The sequence below is a fragment of the Apteryx mantelli genome, chromosome 13, assembly GCF_036417845.1.
Source record: "Apteryx mantelli isolate bAptMan1 chromosome 13, bAptMan1.hap1, whole genome shotgun sequence".
In the NCBI taxonomy this organism is placed as follows: domain Eukaryota; kingdom Metazoa; phylum Chordata; class Aves; order Apterygiformes; family Apterygidae; genus Apteryx; species Apteryx mantelli.
Window position 1 is genome coordinate 6,856,802 of NC_089990.1, and position 20,185 is coordinate 6,876,986.

A 20,185-nucleotide genomic window follows, 5' to 3' on the forward strand; every position below is an offset into this window, starting at 1 on the left:
TTGGAAACCAGCAGGAGACTTTGGGCTAATATGTGTTACCTTTGAAAGCAAAGATTTGCCACCCTTCTGTTATTTTTTCTCTCTTTCTTTTTTTTGTGTGTGTGTATTTAAATAATGAACGTTGCTGCAAGCAATGTCGTACTCTCAGCCTTGAGAATATTAGTGAGGACTTTCTCACAGCAGTGATTTAACACACTGAAAATCCTTTTCACAGAAAGCACTAAGATAAGTCACTATTATTTCAGGCTCAAGCTGCAGCACGAGGTGCTTTGCCAATCCCCGAGGCGGCTTAGCCGAGGGGAATTGCAGAAACCGTGCTGCAAGGTGGAAGGTGTAGGGAATTGCTATGCCTTCCAGTGCGTGGGTAACTGGTGGAGACTGGAGGCAGACGGAGAAAAAGCATTAGTTTTGGTGATGGGTTTGGTTTCTTTGCATATGAGTTTGCCCCTTTTTCACTGCACTGATGATACAGGTAAAACTTACATTTTTTTTCTAGGAATTTGGGACACCAGACATCTTCTGGGCTCGTTTGTAGTGCTGATTACCTGCGTTATTAATTTTGTTGGAACTGAGAAACTTAGTTCAACGTGGGAGGCTTCTGATGTCACTAATCCTGCTTTCCTTATGCAACTTCAAAATGTGCTAGACTATTTTACGTTCTTCTTACTTCTCCTCTTGGTAGCTTTGAGTTTTGTGCTTATTGACAGTGGTTTTTAGACTGGCCCAAAAGTGACTCCTGGGGACGTATCCTCTCCTTGTGGCTCTGTTCCCTTCTCGTGTCAGTAATGAAGCACTCGCTGGAGCAGGGGCAGGCGCTTGCTGTGCCACCTCCCAGGCTCCTGCCCTTGTCATCCCGTGCCAGTCCTGCTTCTGTCGCTCTCTGCATGGGCTTTCAAGCTTTCCATAGAAACCGGGGCTCCTGCAACACGGGGGTCTGCTTGCAAACCAGAGTCACCTGAGGTATAGGGTGTGCACAGATCTGCCTTTTACCTGATCCCCGGCTCTCTGGAAATCCTGCAGTTGTCTTCCTTGGCTCTCACGTGACCTGTTCTACTTTTTAAATATCCAAAAAAGCCCTGAGGGAGGGGGACTGAGTGCGTGGCCTCCATCCGTATGTTGCGGGTTGCCTGCCTCAACCATGAAGCAACTCTATCCCCCCACCCATCCTTGAACACATATTTTCCAGCCCAAACTATTTGACAAATCTGACCCAGACTAGCTAATAGTTTCAGGGTGACCAAAACCGCGTATCTGATGAATTTACGATTCAACTGAAAATTCTTGGTTTACTGGAGTCCAAACATAGAGGGGAAGCTGGTGGTTAAGGCAGCAGGGAGGAAGAGAGGAAAATAAAGCTAGTGAGGAATGCTGGGGAGACTGAAACAGGATCCTGAAACGAACTGCAGAGCTGGAATGGCTCTTTGGGAAGGGAACCACCAGTTCAGGGGTCTCCCCTGTGGAGGACCCGACCTTCAGTTTGCACACGCTGTTCAAGGGCCCTGAGGATCCTGGCTAAGGGAGGCTTCCCACTGCCCCTTCCAGGAGTCTTGTGAAACTATTCTGAGCTTCCTTTGGTTTGTTTTTTACTTTTTGTTGTTCGGGGGATTTTTCACTAGTTCTTGAAAGCAAAATTTTTTCATCCCTGCTCATTTGAGGTCAGAGGGAACGCTCTGTGTTGAAGGTTATGGATAGCAAACATTTTTGAGAAGGAAAATGGAACAATTTTACATCTGGTTTCATGGAGCAGCATTGACATGTTACTGGTTGTGCAGCTTAGCAGCTGAACAGACCGACCCGTGATTTCCCAGTCCCGCTCCCGGCACAGTCTTGCTTAGCGATGCTGCTGTCCCTTGCTCACGGGCTCTTTGCAGCTCCCCACCTTGTGCAAAGCTCCCTGGTTTTCTTGCTGAGCTGACACAGTTCAGAAATGTGGTGGGACCGGCAGGAGAGCAAAGCAAGGACCTTCAGGAAACGCAGTGACTTCTGCACAGGTTGCTCCCAGCCGCTGCTGGGATGAGAGCGTGCAGATGGAAGGTAAAATGGCCAATACTTGGCACAGCCCCATGAACATCTACTGCTCTGGTTAGCTGAGTGGTGCCAAAAGACACCAAAGTCGCACCTTTTGCATTTGGATGGGAGAGCCTTTGGGAGCCTTGATTTCCCGCTCTCCTGGCAATGAGCTGGGCTGCTGCACGGCCCTCCAGGAGAGCGTCTTGGGTGTAGCCCACCTTTAAACCAAACCAAACCGAAAAGCTCTGTATGCAAACAGAGTCGCATCGCTCGTGCTGGATTTCTCGTATCGTAATTAGTTGTCATGGAGTCAATTCCAAACAGGATCAGAAGTTCGAGTGAGGAATATACATGTTGTTTTTTTGCAAGCCTTAATTATAAAGGAAAATGGGGAAGAATGATACCTACAACTGAGGCTATCCTCAGGCAGAATATTGCCCATGGCTTTTCCATGAAACGGTCCGTGGCAGCAGAGACAGGCTCTTCGCTGCTGCTGGCGCTTACAGTCACACTCTGAGCAGTTACGAAAGTGAGCAAATGAACCACATTCCTCAGCCCAAATTAAAAGGGATTTTTTTTTTTTAAGACTGAATGTAAATGCAGTATCCTTTATTGCACAGAGTACAGAGGAGACCACAGTGCAGCTGCGACAACAGTTTCTGCTTTCCAAAGGACTGCAGTGAATAAGGAGAGCAAGTCTCTGAACGCCGGTGGGAGTTAGGCGCTTCATTGCCATTTGAGTCTTTGAAAATCTCTCTGTGATTTAGCCAAGTAAACTCCTGTGCCAATTATCTCACAGAAGTTTAGAAAGCCTGTCTGAGTCTCGATGCTATACATGGAAAACTCAACATATCCAGGGACTTACGCTGCTGTGAGGACAAATCTATAAATCTCTTTAAAACAAACAAAGGAGGTGATGGACTAAGAATGAGCTTGGAAGCTATATATATATATATATATATATTTATATGTATGTATACATTTGTGTATATACATATATGTACACACACAAGTTGTACCTAATTTGCACCCCAATTATCTTAGCCTAGACCTCATAGGAGATCAGGGAGCAGGTCTGGCTGGTAAATCCCAGCTCGTGTCCTTCATGCTGCCGTCCCTCCTTTGTTTCGTGTATAGCGTTTTGTTAGGGAAGCTTTCATTCAGAGGAGGACCATGGCTTTTTAACTGGAGATGGCTTGTATCTGGACAGCTGAATATGCCAGAGGGGTCCGTCTCTGCAGAGGAAGGGGAGATAGCCCTAGGTGAAGTCACACCTCTCCTGCTTGTGTTTGCCAGACCCGGTGCGATTGCTGCGCTGTTGCCAGCAGGCTGCCAAGCATTGCTGTGCCCTCCCGTGCTGCCAGGGCTCGTGCCTTCGGGTGCCCCCGTGGTCCCCTCTTTGGTAAAGCTGAGACAATTTGCATGGCTTTTGAAAGAAACATTTCAAAACCCGGGATGAGAACGCAGTCGTTCCGAGGGAAACGTCCCCAGCGTTTTGATCTAGCTGGTTGCATGGACGTGAGCGCCGGGCCCCTTTCGTAGCTAGGCTCGCTTTCAAGATGCACCTCGTGCCTGTTGTTGGTGTTGGGTTGTGACTCCTTTGCTTTACGACTCTGAAACGTACTGCTTTGTCAGGTGTCCCCAGCTGAAAATCAAATATATATGCCCAGTGCGCTTTTATCTTGTTAACTAAACACAAATAACCTGTTCTGCCTCTTCACTTTGAAAGCTTTCAACCCTTTCTCTTTCATCTCTGCCTGCATTGTTCTTTATCAACCTGCCAGTTGAGTATTAAATGGTTTCTCTTTTTCCTTTATCTTCTGCCCGTAATTTTCAGTGATTTTTCACTGGGCATCACTTCCCAAAGTGCCTCTGTGAATTTGGAGCCAGGCAGTGTTGGATGTTGATATGATTTAGACTTCTGAAGTAACGTGGATACTTCCACAGGGTGTTTCACCTTCCTACTCTGGGACTGTTAATTTGATCCTCTGACTTGAGATTTGCCTCCAAGCCTGCTGGAAAGGAGTTTCAGAGAAGTGTCGTCAAGCTGTAGGGACATGTTTGCTGCCAGGACCAGCCCGTTTTTCGGCATATTGTACTTCCTGCTCCTTTGGCACCAAAACCTCATTGCGTGTCTGTGCTGACTGATCAATGAGGGCAATCTCTGTGAGATTTCAGATGCTTTAGCACTATTTATTAGCTGCCACGTAAAGTGTCTTTGCCTGTCAATGCCCATGGTGTGACTCTGTGTCCCGATTTACAAACATAGTTCTTTGCTTATTTACCCACAATATGACAAAATCGAGCTTTCTACCTGAAATACTTATGAATCTTGCATAACATTTTTCTTGCTGGACTTTGGATATTTTGGTGTTCATGTTTGCCTTTGTACATCTGTATCACTGGTGTCCATGACTTTTTCTGTTGTGTTGGGCCCATTCATTTCAGCAGTCATTTCTTCCCATTCATTCTCAGTGAATAGCTAAGCTATGGTTACTGCTTTGCTGGTAAAACTATGATTTTTAATGACTACAAAAGACATTGCCACATTAGGGCTTGAGTTTGAGCTGGATTAGAGGCCATAGTCAGAAAAGAATGCTGCTTGTGGAAGATCCAGCTTTTCAGCCATCTCCTAGTGCAGAAGTTATTAGCGCAAGTACTGCATAGCTGCATGTCAAATGTGGACAGAAATATTTGTAACAACGATGCTAGCTGGAATGATGTTATGGAATTCCTGCTATGCAGAGACACTAAAATATGGTTTAAATTAAAACTGAGGCTGAGCGTGTTACTTACTTGATGAGGTTTGCTCCACTCCTTCTCTTGGGATACCTAAAAGCAGGCTGCAATTTCTTCTTCTTCTTTTTTTTTTTAATTCCTCTGAGATGGCTGGTGTCCTCTAAATCTGACTGACACTCAATATTTGAAATTCACCTTTGTTTAGTTGTGATTGTGCATGTCAAAAACATGGTCATGTTGCTTCTGTTCCTTGGCTGGCCATGTGTATTTCTTATAAACGGGAAAAGGACACAGGGAAATGACCGGGGAATTCAGCCTCCCAAGGAGATGCAGTTCAGAGAGGAGAGCAGGGTGCTTAGCAAACATTGCTTTTCCCCCCTCGCTGGGCCAGCACAGCCTTCCTAGAGGCGTCATGAATCCCCGAGAGGATTGACAGGTTTTGAGTTCTTAACCTGAATGTGGGATCTGGATTTAATTTTCTCTCCTCACAAATGCATGCGGTAATTGGGCGTTTGTAAGTGCCCATGGTAGTAAAAAGTATTGTTGCATCTCTGCCTTGCTTGTTTAGTAGGATTTTTTAAGGCTGTGACTGGACTTTCTAACTTTCCAGTCTGGTATGTTGCACAGCATAAAAGTAGACTTCACCCAGGAGACTTAAACAACTTCTGCTCCAAGAAGAGCCACTGTCTTTAAAGGGTCCTTAGGGAAAAGAGCCAGCCTTATAAAGGCTGTTGCATGTCTCCTCAAGAAGATGACTCACTGCTCATTTCCCTTCCCTTAAAGACGAGCAACTTTTTTCCAGTTTACAATTGTCTTAACCTTGGTGTCTGAGCTCGCTTTGTGCAGGACGTCCCAGGCAGAGATAGGTGGGCATGAGGTGTGGACCACAGGCACAAGGACGCAAAGGCAGCTCTGTGTTTTACTGTGCGCTGATTTTGTGCAGTAAGTTTAACTCTTCCTGGGTGTTAGATCCAAGGATCTTGCTGGATTCATTCTAATGCACTGTATTTGCAGGAGATCTCTCTGGGATTTCCTAACATCTATTCCTCTCAAATTCTGTCATCACAAAAATTTGAGGTGGAGAAGTAGGTCACGTCCACAAACTTGGATGTCTTGTAGCTCTAACTTTGCCTAATAGAGAAGTGACTCTTTGCTCTGACTCTTGCAAAGGTTGTCAAGTATGGGCACACTGCTGGTATGAAAGGATTTTATAGACAAGGGTGCACCAGCCCTAAGTTATATTTTACCTTTTTCTCAGAAAATTGTGCCAGTTCCTGCCTGTGTGAAGTCATTGTGCAACAGTGTTTGAGAACTTACTGTGCTGAATTTCTCCCTGGCATGCTATTAGGCTTTGTTTTGCACAGCACTGCATGTCCTTCTTTCATTTTCTGGGCTCAGACTGACCAAGGAAAAATATATGGCTTTCCTCTGCGTGTTGTTAAGGAAAAAAAATTAACAGGTTTGACTTGAAAGCACTGGACTATTCAAAAACAAAGTGGGAGATTTTGATCTTGCCAAATCACATGGCTTGTAAACAGAAATTATCAGTCTTTCCTGTAGTTATAGGATAGAGAGAAGTCAATCCAAGCTGTAAATAAATTATGATCGACCTGGGGTACAAACAGGACATGATACATAAGGACTCACTATTCTTGGCCAACCCTGACTCTTCTCAGAGATTCCAAAACAAACCCGTTGAAAAGCCTGACTGGAGGTTTCAACACGAACCCTGCAAATTATGGGGCTCTCCAGGGTATTAATTTCAGAGACCTGGAAAAGGTCACATAAGAGAATCCGAAATACATGGCCACTGTATTTCTGAGCAAGGGGAAGGAAGAGATTTGAGGCTGCAGAGCTGAGAGGCTCAGGGAAAATCACCCTGAAAGGACAAGATGACCTCAGAGTTCATGCAAGGGAAAGGTTTGTCTTGAGGAGGGAGAATTTTTCCTAAAAATCAGGCTGCGACAGAGATTTCTCTTTGAAAGAAAAAGTTGAAAAACTCCAAAGTAATGGTTGTATGGTTAGATGCACGTCTGTGAAAGCCTCCTCACCAGGTGGAGGCCACAGTTAGTTTGGATTTGGAAGTGCAGCTAGGATGTTTGGCATGTTACCCCCAGTGGCTAATTCTGTTGGGGTTGCACTGTCGATAGGTTAGAAAATCCAGCGGATGGGATATGGTCTCAGCTGCTCGCTGGGCCAAGCTCTGCCTGTAGTGGCACAGGTGAGGGGTGCCCCAAAGCCCTGCCCTCAACAAGGAAGCAAAACCCGAATCCCCCGTTGTTCCCTTCCTGAGTGTGTTGCATTGTACCAGGGCAACTGCTCCACTTGGGAAGGCTTCCAAAACATTGGAAACCCAAGATACACAGGGGTCCCGTCAGGCTTCCCGTTTGGCTTGTTTTTATGAAGGGACTGAGCTGTGCTGCTGGCAGCGGTCAGGTGTTTTGCATGGAAGGGGCTGTCTCCCCAGTGCTTTGCTCTGTCCATCTGTCTGCCCTCTGCAGCTCTCCATCAGCAGGCAGACTGGAAACTTGGAATTTATTTTTTAAACCAGCTGGGCTGTGGTATATACATTTCTTCTATCTTTTAATGATGTTTCTAAGCCTGTGATTGCCAATTATCAGTTAATAAAGAAGCTTTCAGAATTAGGTCAGAATAGTGTTTCTTTTTTATTTCATTCTTTTCTTCTCACGCACCAGCATGCACAGCAGGTATCTCTACTGGCTGCGTTGTTTGTAGTGGAGGTGACAAACCCACACCTTTAAGAACAGGGAAGTGTTTATCATGGAGGGCAAATCTGTACCAAGGGACAAAGCCTGATTTCAAATAACTTACTCTGGAATGAATTCAGAATTATCATCAGGGAGACCATAGATAAATAAAAATCTTTCCCTGCTAAACTAAATCTTGTTTCCAGACTTGATAATTTTGAAAGGATATACATGTGTAATTCTACCTGGAAGCCAAAGAAGAAGTTAGTGTGTGTGGATCATCAAACCTAAAGCTGCAGAAAAAGCAATTGATGAGATCAAGAAAAATGAATACCAAAGAAACATAAAGGTTATGCCCAGGGGTCCTGTTCTAGGTCAGAATATTTCATTTGGGTGCAGGGCAGTTTCTCTTCTCCCATCTGCCTACACCTCCCAATTGCATATTCTGCACTCAGTCCCCAAGCAGAGCTCTTCCTGCTCCTGCTTGAGCAAAAAGGGCAGAATATTCAGCAGAGATCTGCAGCACAGACAGGAGAGGAACATTTTGCCCTGAATATGAAAGAAAACAGGCCAGACTTAGAAGAAAACAACAACTTTGTATCAGTGAGTTCCAGGATGCAAAATGGCTGTGGGGAACAGGAAGACTTGGATATTTGCAGTGGATGAACTTTTCTGGAGCACATAATTTCTTTTCCATAACACTGTTTCCAGTGGCTGGGACTTTCAAAGGGGCTGTAACAGTGCTACCTTATCCAATTCTCCTTGACTTCTGTATGAAAGGAAAGGCTTCCATTCCTGGGCTGGTGGAAGCTCATTTACTGTATCGACTGAGCACCTAGCAGTCCTGGGCCGCCCTGACAACCCCGGATAATAACCATCCTGATTAGATGTTCTTCATGTTCTCCCAAGAGCTTGTCAACCAGAGTTTTGAAGATTACTCACAGACAGGGCTATAGCAACACAGAGCTCACCCAACAATCCTGTCCTACAGTGGGCTCCAGAGCAGAAGAACTCGATCTGACACATCTTCATTTCTTTTTTAACCTGTGGTCTGGCAGAGGCTGAGCTTTGTGTAGGAGATGCTTAGACTGCAGGGATCATTGCTGTCGGGAGTTTCTCCCAGCCCCAGCAAGAAGCCTCCATTCTCACCAGGGTCCCAGTTCTGTCCCCAGCACAGTGAAGAGAAAGAGATCTGGGTGGGTCACCTGGGATTACTTGCAAGGAGAAATCTTTGAAACTTTCTTCTGGACAGTACATTCTCTGTCTCCTATTTCTAGCAGATCTGAATGTGTCTTGCAGGGATCAAGAGAGGGAGCATCAAAGGGTCTTGAATCTATTTTTGCCTTTGTATGCTACAGCAGAAGAAGCAGTGGTGTGTTGTAGGGATGACCAACATGTCTTGAACTGCTGGAGAGTTAGCCATCTAGTTTGCTGTCTCAATTTGAAAGGGGCTCTCCAGGGAACCATGAGGGAAAAACCTCTCTCTGATTTCACAGGAAAGCCATAGGGCAGCCTCGTCCCATCTACCAAACTATTTTCTATTGAAACAGAGGAGCTTTGGAGTGAAAGAAGCAGCAAGACATTAAGGCCATGGAAAACAGAATGGAAATCATGTGGCCTCTGAGCTGGTGGCATCGGATGTGTGTGTGGGGGGGTGGGCTCAGGGCTGAGAAGTGGTGGTCTCCAGTGGAAGGTTGATAACGCCAGACCTGGTCATTTGTCCACCACTTGCAGAAGTCATGAGAACTCCATGGATGTAATACTTCCTCCAAATTTCTTTATGCCTTGGCCAGGACAGCCTGGGGTCTGAACCTCCCTTCACTGGATATTTATGAGCTGCTCCCTGCTCTCCCAGGTAGTCTGGCTGAGTTCAAAGAAACTGCTGCAGTTGCCCGTGTAAGGATTATTCTCAGGAGCAAATCTCCACAGGATCAGGCCCTAGGTGTGTATAATAATATATTTACACTTTGATTTATTTCTTTTTTAAATGCCTGCAGTTTAAGCTTGTAGGTGCATTTACACAACAAATCCTGCTTGCTAATGTTTTCTTGACAGAAGCTACCATGAGAAGAAAAAAAGGCACTTATTAAATGTACGGTTGGCACAATAAAAAATGATCACCTGGAAGGCAACATCTTCAACCAGAGCTGTCCTTAGAGCTTTGCCTACGTCCTAGCATGAGACAAAAGCCCCAGTGGGCAGATGGGCTCTAGCTGTGCCTATGAAAGGGAAAAAAGCCTGGTTCTGATGGATCAAAAGGGACTTGAATCTTTGAGCAGCAGACAGCCTCTGAAACCAGCCTCACTAGTCCTCGGTACTGGCACTGCATTTCATATCGCTCTATGCAACTTATTCCGCCCCCTCCCCTTGCCGTCCAGCCGGAGACAAAGCTCCATGCAGCAGGGCTGCCGACAGCTTGGCTGTCACTCTGCAGAGGGACGTGCTCTGCTCCTGCACCTCAAGGACCTGCTGCGCCAGACGCCCACCACCCAGCTCCAGTACCGGCCGTTAATCCTGTAACCTGGTTCTGGGAGGCTGCTTTTCCCTGCTTTCTGTGCAAGGCACAAGGATTTTGTAGGGGTTGGCCTGGGCCTTGGGTGAGGCGCAAAAGGGAGAGCTTATGGGCAGACATGGACCTGCCTCCCCCTCCTGCCCGGGCAGCCCCTGCTCTACAAGAGCCGTGCTCAGCTCTGGCTGCGAGGGCAGGATGGCACCGCTCTGCCGCGCAGAGGTGAGGCAGCAGGAAGGGTCTGTAAGGCACCTCTGCAAGGGAGGATGAGGTCTGGCAGGGTGCCCAGGACCCCAGGGCCCTGTGGGTCACCCTCCAACGGTCTCATGCCTCGCCATGAACCTCAACCCTGATAGGCAGTGGGGGCAAACCCCAGGGGCCCTGCAGGCTCCAGCATCCTCCCATTAGGGTCCTGCCTTGGGGGATGGGGTGGAGCAGGCTGGATGTGGTCCAGCTTCGCCCGCATCCTTTCATGGCTGACTGCAGATTTCCTGGCAGCACGCGCAGCTCTGCCAGGAGCCCCGGCACCAGCGCTTTCCTGCTGCTGTTCCCCCTGTCTGCTGGAAGGCACCCGCCCCCGTTGCTGAAGGCCCTTTCTGCCCAGTGCCACTTCTGCACTGAGCACCCTAATGGCAGCGATCCCCTGTCCTGCAGCATGCGGAGGAAGATGCGCTTTCCCAGCAGGATCTGCCGGAGCAGGCTGGGCAGACGGATGCGCGGTGCAGCCTGCCTCGTGCCCCTGAGCTCAGCGCTGCTGCAGCAGCCTCAGCTGGGGGTTCGCCTCCGTTGCAGGCTGGGCATCCCTTCTTCGGCAGCGCCAGCCCTGGCGGTGCTGCAGGGACCGGGCACAGCTCCCTCTCCCCAGGTGCCGGCCCCACTCAGATGCCGTGTCCCGTGGGTTACTGTCACGGTGGCCCGGTTGCGTCCAGGGTTTCACTCCCTCCCTCCTCTTTTCTCTTTGGGGTATGCAGCTTTGGCAACTGGATCCAGCGGGAAAGGGGGGAGGAGTGTGTCCGATGGGGTGCGGGTGCTTTTGTTGCAGGCTCAGCTCGGCTCGGCTCGGCCCGGCTCGGCTCAGCGCCCTGCTGGGGGCAGCTGGAGGTGATGCCCAGCACGGCGCGGAGCGGCCGGCAGTGTGGGAGACGGCGCCTAACGTGGTGCCGTCATTAATGCAATTAAGTGAACTGCCCGAGCACTGCTAATGGGGCCTCATGCCGGCTGCCGGGAGCACCCACAGGTCCAGCTGGGGCCCGGCGTGTGCCCGGCGCTGCCACCGGGCTGGGGCTGCGGGGTGCTCTCAGGTCTGTACGGATGCCCCGGACCTGCTGGAGTTGCACCTCCCAGTTTTCCAGGGTACCGAGTTATTTCTGGTCAAAGGTGAGAGAAAGAGAGATGTGGGAGGTGTTTTCAAAGGGTCATTGGGATCTAATTTAGGAATGTAACTGCTGGCAAAACAAATCACTGAAGCACTGCACTTCGGCTGTACAGGGAGCCTAGCACCCAAATTCCGTACCTAGGGCATAGCGGAGGGGATGCTCCTGCATGCATCCGCAGATGTGTACAGATCTGGGCCCACATACAAAGTGCCGTTCATGATCGTCTTCCAAAATTTACTTGAAATGAAGCTGGGACTGCACGGCCCTCTCCACACTTCCTCGGACTTGAAGGGTGAGTCCCAGGACAGTGCAGGTTTCAGCACAGTTGGGGTTGTGCGTTGTCCCGTTGCTTGCTGTAACATCTTGAGGCTCGTGCCTGGGATTTTGCAAGGACCAAGGTGACAGTGGTAAGCAACGGTGTTATAAGTTCATAGGGAATTTTTTTACTTCAGAGGGAAATTTCAGAAATAATACAAAGCAGATCCCAAGTCAGCTTCCAGAAACTCCTGATTGCACTGACACCCCAGCAGCACCTGGGCAGGGGACCGATGGCGTAGTGTTCATTGAGATAGCAAACTGCAGCCAGTCACGCCGTGGCAGTCACAGCCTTGGGCTCGGGAGAGGAGGCAAAGCACTTGCACCATTTGCATTTCTGCATACTTCCCTTCTGATGATCCAGTAAAATGCGGCACATTTTTGATTTTTAAAGTTGCATTATGTTCAATGAGAAAAGAACATTTCTTAAAAGGGAAAAATTCTGTTGTCTGCAGCTGTTTGTATGTTGGGATGTGTCATGTCAGCTGAGATCAAATAGGGGGTTGTGATGTGACTGATGTGACCAATGTAACCGCATGCTTTAGGTGGGAGCTAGGAGGGGGCAAAAGAGCATTTTCAAACCTTAAGGAAGTAAAAATCATTTTTGAAGGGACACGAAAATAAAGCTGGCATGTATTTGTCTGTCTGTTTTTAATATACTTCCCAATATGAGCTTCTGGTTTGCAATTTTAGCTTGCTTTTCTTCTGCTCAGCACATTTTATGGAGTATTAGAAAAGCAGTCAGAAAACTCTCTGTTTCATCGGTAGTTATCCTTTTTTTCTGTGAATTTGTTTGGTGAGAATTTATTCTCTGCTTTTCATTTTCCAAAATCAAACATCTTTGGTTATTTTGGCAACTGATCATTTTCCAGACAATTTATCTGCAAAATCTGTGGAATGCTTAAACAAAACTGGGTGCTTTTTGGATTAAAAAATGATACTTGAAATTTCCTAAATACTTTTCTAATGATAACATGTTTTCTATTAAAAAAAAATTCAAAAAACCTAATTTCCACTAGTGTTTTGGGGTTTTTTTAATTATTCCCCCTCTCTTCAGAGTATATGTATGCAGCTGTTTCCTAGTGTGTCAAGTATGTGTGAACTGTTTTGGACGTCGTTGGCTTATTTGATGTACGCGACAAAAAGGTCAAGCATTTTTCAGAGCTGATACCCACGTCAGTATGCTGGCATCTAACCCAGCAGCCTTGCTGTTTGGATGCACACATATTTTCTCGTCCTGTTTTGTCTTCTGTTACTACTCAGCTCCCACCCCTGATGGGAGGCAGCGTGGGTGGCACCTCGACAGTCAGGTTCTTTATTTGGACGTGCAACGCCAGGCACCAAAACTTCAGCCGTGAACGCTTGGCCGCGAACCACGTTATGCAGTCAGCAGGAATTTTAAATTGTTAGGATGAGTATTTATTATTTGTGTTATGACATTTTCTAGAAATTCAGCTGAGCGCTGGGCCTGCTTGTTCCAGGCATGGCTCGCACCCAGAGAGAGAGACCTGGGCTTTGCCCTGCCGGGCTTGCTGTGCCGTTTGGCCAGACGAGGAGCAGGAGAGGACAGGAGTCACTGTGCAGAGAGGGCTGGAGGCTGTGGTCAGTGTGGTGGCCGGTTCCCCTTCCCCACTGGTGTCGCCCGTCTCGCCTGGCTCCTGGTTTCCATCCAAGAGCAGGTGGTGATGTATTATCATTCCGGGGTGATCCCGATGGGTGGGAGTAGTTTAAGAGGTCGGCGGGGGTTAGCCACAGCTTCTGCCTCCTGGGCAGAGATCCCGTAGGGTACCCCCAGGTTTGGGCTGCAGGGAGAGAGCAGTCCTGCTCAGTGTTCCTGTGTGATAAGCTCCGTCCCAACTGGTTGCTTCCACAGGAGTTATTTGCAACCAAGGAGGAGAAATATGAGGCAGTCAGATTACGATCTAAGGTTTAGCTGTTGCATCTAGAGCAAGTACAGCAATTTAGTTTTGCAGATGTTATGGGAGAAGAGCCTGTTGGCTTCATTTGGAGCTATGTTTCTGTAAGAAATCCTGGGCTTTTGTTGGTAAGATTCTACTTGTCACTTCTCTACCCCCTGCTTAGACATCACCCTCCGTTCTGTGTCTGCAGAGCTTTCATAGCTCCAGACTTCTTGCTTTTGTTCCTTCTTTGGCTAGTACTGGTGCTGTCTGCAGAATTTCAGAGTTTGAGAGCGTGAGAGTCTTGAGCCAGATTTACACCCTTCTGCCAGTCTCTGGAGAAAAAGTGTTGTCTACCAGCCACTTGCACATTAATGCTAAATAATACAAACCCTCAAAGAGTAACTCCTGATGTTTCTTCTTCTGACCTCCCTTCCAGTTGCAAGCTTTGCTTCTGAGGTGCTGATGGCCCTAAATCCTAGTAGAAGCAGCTGCATTTCTGTTGGACTGGTGACCCTCCTGAGAGCCACCTTGGCTTGAATTCCAGATATGACCCCTAATTTTGGAAGAATTGCCCTAAAACTCGAGGTTATTTCTAATAGCCAGGTAGCTGTGGACCAGCTAGAATGAAAGTCCTCTTCTGGAAGTATCCCACATTGGTGCCCTTATGTGCAGTACTGTTGTAAGAACGCTTGTGGCCATCATGAACAAGTAGCAGGAGGAGTGGCAGGACACAGAGGCGATCCCATGCAGAGTCACTGAGAGTCTTAACCAGCAGGTGTTTGGGGCAGAGCATAGCCCCAAAGTGCTCCTGTATGCCGTCACCCCTCTGCCTGCTGCACTGCTGCACCAGCACTTGCGGTAAGTGTAAGCAAACCTGTAGCCTTGAAAAATATCTACCCTTAAAATGGATCTCAGCTTAGAGGGCGTCTCTCTGAACATTCCTAAAAAGTTAGCTTGTGTTTTCTGGGATGATTAAGGCTGATTTACCCCCTGTTCCCAGGGCCTTTGTGTCTTTCAAAGTGATGCTCTTTCAGCCACCTCCAGAAACGCAGCTTTGGTTTTTAAAAGCAGAGTTCTCGGGAGGTTGTTTTGGTTTCCCAAATGTGCTGGGCTTTCTCTCTGCCTCCGCTTTGTCTCCGCAGTCCGCCCCGAAGCTCAGCTCAGCCATGTGGCTGTGGATTCATGCCTTGGTTGGAGTTCTCTCATTTAATTTTCATGCATCATTTATAGCTTGCTGTGGTGATTTCATAAAGTGAATGTATGTAGTTAACACAGGGGGCCGTCTGGGAACCGGTAATGCAGCTGTGACAGAATGGTTGCTCCCTGCCTTTGTCATTATTTTCTGTACTTCGAGTGTGTTTGTGAGAAACTGCTGCTGGAGCAAACATTCGGACTTGTTTTTTCCCTTGCAACTTATCTTGATTGCTTTGCTCAGACCAAAAATGAATTGTCACCTTCCTTCCCCTGGAAATCTGGAAATTTTCCCGCACATGACGTCTGTCCTTCAAACTGACATCTGAACGGTGATGAAACCAAGCAGGGAGGCACGGAGGTGACTAATTTAAGAGGAGTGCTGGGCTCTACTCCTGTGAAACAATGGCAGCTAGTGAAGCCAAACCGAAAAAAAGCATCCAACTGCCAGCAGGTGTTTAGGCAGGAAATCTGCCTTCTGGGGCCGGGCAGCTGGGCATGCGGCTCTTCTGCTGTCCTCTCCTTGGGACATGCTGTGTAGCCTTTGGTGGGCAGAAGCAGGCTTGAGGAGGAGCTGGAAGAGAGATTCGGAGGCACAGTTGAGAGCAGGCATCCTCCCTTCCCTGCCCTTTCCCTTTTCTTGGGTCAGCCCATTCATTTTATTAATTTTTTAATTGATTTAATTTATTAATTTAGGCAGTGTGAGAGTGTGGTGTTTGCACTTCTGCTCCGGTTGCTTGCATTAAGTTGTTCGTTGGGCTGCTCTGTATTGTGTTAGAGTAGAAGCATCTAACGAGGGAGGGGAGAGAGCCTGTCTGTATTGATTTCCACTTGGTTTGATAGGCAGCAGTTGGAAATGGCAGTAGAGCCACGGCCGGTTTGAAATGTTGCATGTTCACACGCTTGTGCTGCCGCTGCAGAGGCGATGGAGCAGCTGATGGTCTCTGTGCAGACCCACTGACTGCGCGTGCGCAGATGGCCTCGAGCAGGGGTGGCCAATGGACCACCATGGACCTGAAACCAAGGGCCAGAGCTTTAATAGTTGAGCAACCAAGTCTGACCTGTTGTTTTTACTGGGTCAAATCTGTGCATGTCCCCCCAGCCCCCGGCTGGGGTCTGTGAAGGTTGGGTACCTCTTTTGAGGAGGATCTTCTCTTCTTGCTGAGCACAGAGCTACAGGGGACACATGTGCAAGGTGTATTGTAGAGGAGGATGGAGAAGGAGGACCATGGCCTGCTGTGTGGCAGCTTGCTGTCTGTCTGAGGCACAGATGTCAGTAACCCATAGTCTGAAATTCCTCCTCCTCCTCCTCCTCCTCCCCACTGTGCTCTTCCCTGGCTGCTGAACAGTAGTTTGCTGCACAAAGAGCAAAACATGGAGTCTACTGTCTCAGAGTATTTTATTGGGTGGACTGAGCCTAGAGAAGCGAAGGTTTTCCTGGAAATTAGTAAATTGGGGGAGGGGGGAAGGAAAAAAAGGAGGGAGATGTTTCTGTTTCCTAGCTGAGACACCCATGGTGACTCTGGGCTTGGAGAGGACAGGCTCTGTCCCTGTGCTTGGGGACAGAAGCTGGAACTGATTTTAGAATATGGTTTACATGCAGGACATGCTGTTTGACTGAAAGGTGTAAAGCCAGGCGTGCAGTAATGGTTTTAAAGCAATGCAGGGACCTTGCTTCTGAAATGAAGCTTGGGAATTGGAATCTTTTGAGAAGGCAAGAGGTTAGCAAATATATCCGATCTCTTGGTTGGATGACATGCAATAAAGCAGGATACAGAATATAAAGCAGTGCTAAGAAGATGTGTTATAACCTTGTCTGCTGTTAGCAGCTTACATAGCCTGCCAAGGTAAAACTAACCTGTATTACGGGGGCCAAATGGTATTTTACTAATTCTGTGTATAAATCCCTAATACAATTAGAAGAGCCAACTTCTATGGTGAATTAGAGCCTCTCTGCTGCTTTATCTAGAGGAATTTCTGGATTGATCAAGACTGCAGATATCAGAAAGGAAAAAACCCTCTATGGAAGGAAAAGGGAAGGCTCCTTCAGCCTCTCGGGTGGAGCAGCCTCTTTGCTGGGCCCTGACTCGCGCAGCCCTTGGGGGCTCTCCGCAGCTAACCTTTGGAGTCCTGCCGAAACCATCCTGCAGCCTATTGCGCGGGCGAGCCAGAGGGAGACGCTGGCAGGCGCCATAGGGGGAATCTGCCGCAGGAAGCTTGAACTCCAGACCTGGATGGGTTGTTTGAGAGGCAGGCTAAGGCTAGACCCGGTTCACAGCAACTGATTTGCTTCAAGGTTCTCTTAAAGCAACTAAGAAACGGTGAAAATTTGCCAATTTGGACCATAAATTCCATTTTTTGGAATGTCTCGGACCACTACTAACTCTCTAAAACACCAGAACCCTGCTGCTTTGCAAACTCCAGAAGACTTCAGCAAAAAAATAACTGTGAAAATGTGGGTGTTAGCAATTCTGTTGTGTGGGAAACACATGAAGCCACAATGCTGTCTCCTGTACTGAGCACCACAGCTGGCTTAGGGAGTCCTGGGCTCTGGGGCCTGTGCTCAGTTCCCTGGGGTCCTTGGTGGGACATCTCTTCTGGATCTTAGCAGTCTCCGTATGTTAGGATCAGCCCCCTGAATGTAGACTCTCACTTAGCCTTACGCATCTTTTTTATTATCTGCCTTGGGCTGACCACGTTTAGCCATGGTATTATCCTTCCTGGTGGGAAGAGGGGAAATGTATTTGTTCCTCTTCCAGTAACTCTGAAAAATGGCTGGAAGGATTTTGCTCCAGCTTGCAGACATCCCCCCCGCCCAACAACCTGAAGTAATTGTATCAGTTCACCTACTACCGCTTAGTCTTTATTTCCCTAATTTCTCAGCTGTCTGGGGAATTTCTTGGAGTTTTGAAGGCTTTTGAAAACAATTCCTATTCTTGTCTGCATAATTTTTCAGGTTGTTTGTGTGCAGCCGTGTAGACCCATGTCCACATGTGGCCCCAGGAAGGAGGGTGGTAGCCCAGGGTGGATGGGAAGCTGCTGCCAAAACGCTCCTGCAAGCAGCGCGGCTCACTGGGGACCGTCAGTGCTTCTGCATCCCCCCGCTGGAGCAGTGGGCTGTTGGCTGGTGTGTGCCACACATGGCACTGCGTTGGGAAATTCCGCTGCTGCCAGATGCTGGGCAGAGGCACCCACTTGCGTTTCAGGATCTGCTATACGGCTTTAGAAATGGCCCCAATCCTGCAGCCACCTTATTATAGGGCTGACTGAACCTCAGCCTGCTCTTACTGATGGCTAAACTTCATGTATACTCCAGTGGCTACTGGAAAAGCCTCCAGGAACATAGAAAGTTCCCTTTTTATTCCAGTGTACCCCCCAAGAGATACCATTTTATTTGCAGATGAGAATGGGGATGTCCACCTTTTATTAATAAACCCTGTTAAGCACTACGGCAGGATATGGTTGTGCTTAATGATGTCAGTATTGAGAGACAGCCTTGAAAAGGGCTTGGACATGCTCTCATTTTCTGTAGCGCTATTGCATGTCATTTCTTCCTGTCTCGGTTTCTTCCTTTCGTAAAGCTGGCTGGGGAGTGTGTCCTACCGTGCTTTGTGCTCCTTGTGGAAGAATATCATTGCTCTTATTTTCCTTGCTGTAAAGCACCAGCAAGGCATTCAGTGTAACAGCCTGCCCTTTTATCTGGGTTGGAGGGGACATGGCTTTTGTCCGAATGATTATATCTGTTTAATCTGATCAGATGTTTCGTATGACTACACAAAGCCCAGTTCTGGGCCGCGCCGTCTCTCTTTCTCATGCATACCTATTTCCAAGTGAATCGCTCTGTGCTGGAGCATGTAATTGCAAAGTGCGGCCCTGGCTCTGCCCACCCGCTGGAGGAGACCATGAGATAGGAGCTATTTACCCGGGGGCTTGTCAGGTGGTGGTTACCATCAATTTAGAGCCTGAAGGAGGAAAGTGCTGTGGGGTGATGTGTGTGAATAAGAAACACGCTTTTAGCAACAGCCAGATCCTGCGGGCTGTAGGAGCATGGAGACTGCAGGGCTGGATCAGACCTCTGCCCAGCGTCCCTGCTGCCAGGGGTGGTCGCCCTGCCGGTGGTGCAGGACTCAACTTGCAGGGACGTCTCGCCCTGCGGGAGCCCCGTGTCAGGGTGGGGAAGGGTGATGCAAAACCACTTTCCCCCGCTGCCCCGGCCCGGTGCGCTGGTGATCCCTGGGTGCGGGCACGCTCTATTAGCGGCAGTGGATTCTCTCTTGCAGCGACCATCTGGCAGCGGGTTTCTGTGCACAACTTGCAGTTGTTTTGGCAGTGGAGACTGCAGGAGTGTGTTGGTTAGCTGAAATTTTCATCTAGATAAGATGTTCAGAAGCCATATTTGTTCGTCCCCCCCATAGTAATTACTAGTTGCTCAGACCTTGGCTTATTCTCCAAGCCTGTTAGGTGGTCAGGCTGTCTCTCCTTTTTATTTTTAAAAAATTGAGATGTTCTTAGGTGCTGTTAAAAGCCCAGAATATTTTTAGCATGAGAACCCAGGGTATGGGGGGAAGAGCCTTCCAAATCTTTTATTCCTTCACAAAATGAATGCAGGGTTGGCTCTCAAGGTCCTGTTTTAGAGACAAGCTGGGTGCTGGTGGAGGTGGCAGGGTGCGGGATGGTACCTTAGGGCACGTCATGGCCCCTCTGCAGGGATGGTCGGGCCACTTGGAGAAACCGAGGCAGGGCTTTCTATTGCAGAGGAAATTAGGGTGCACTGCGTGCCAGTCTTAGCTGGAGACCACGCTTCTTTGCATGAAGAAAGGGAAGCAGATTCACACGTCTGAGGCTGGCTCGGGGAGGTGACACCACCCCCGTGTCAGTGACGCTCAGCGCGGGGCTCCGGGGTGCTGAGCACCCACTCGCTGGGTCTCCAGCAGATCCCTGGGGTTGGAGAGTGCACAAGTCCCACGAGCGCTGCACCTGTGAGCCGAAGTGTGTCCTTGCCAGGTTTCCCTGCGTATTTTCCTGCACTCAGGTATGTTTTCTGCTGCCTGGAAATTATTACAGAAAGGCAGTTTATTGCTTTAAAAGTTCAATAGAAAAGCAGGCCTTTACTAAGAGACAGGGCTCTCTCTCCAAGTGCATATACATACACGTATACCTACCATGAGGGGTGAAATTGCTGAACGCTCCTTCAATGAAGTGGCTAATACTGTGGCAATAAATTCAGGGGAAATGGACATTATCTGCTGATTGACCTTCCTGCCACGTTAAACAGCTTTTGCTTTTGCCTTGAGGCATCTGGCTGCCTGACATGGCCAATTATCCTATGATAACATCAACTTCATTGGGTCTTATTGCTTCATTATGAAACTGCTTTAGCCGATAATGCATTGCGATTAGCCGGCAAACATTCCTGGAAAGGGAGATTACTCCTCG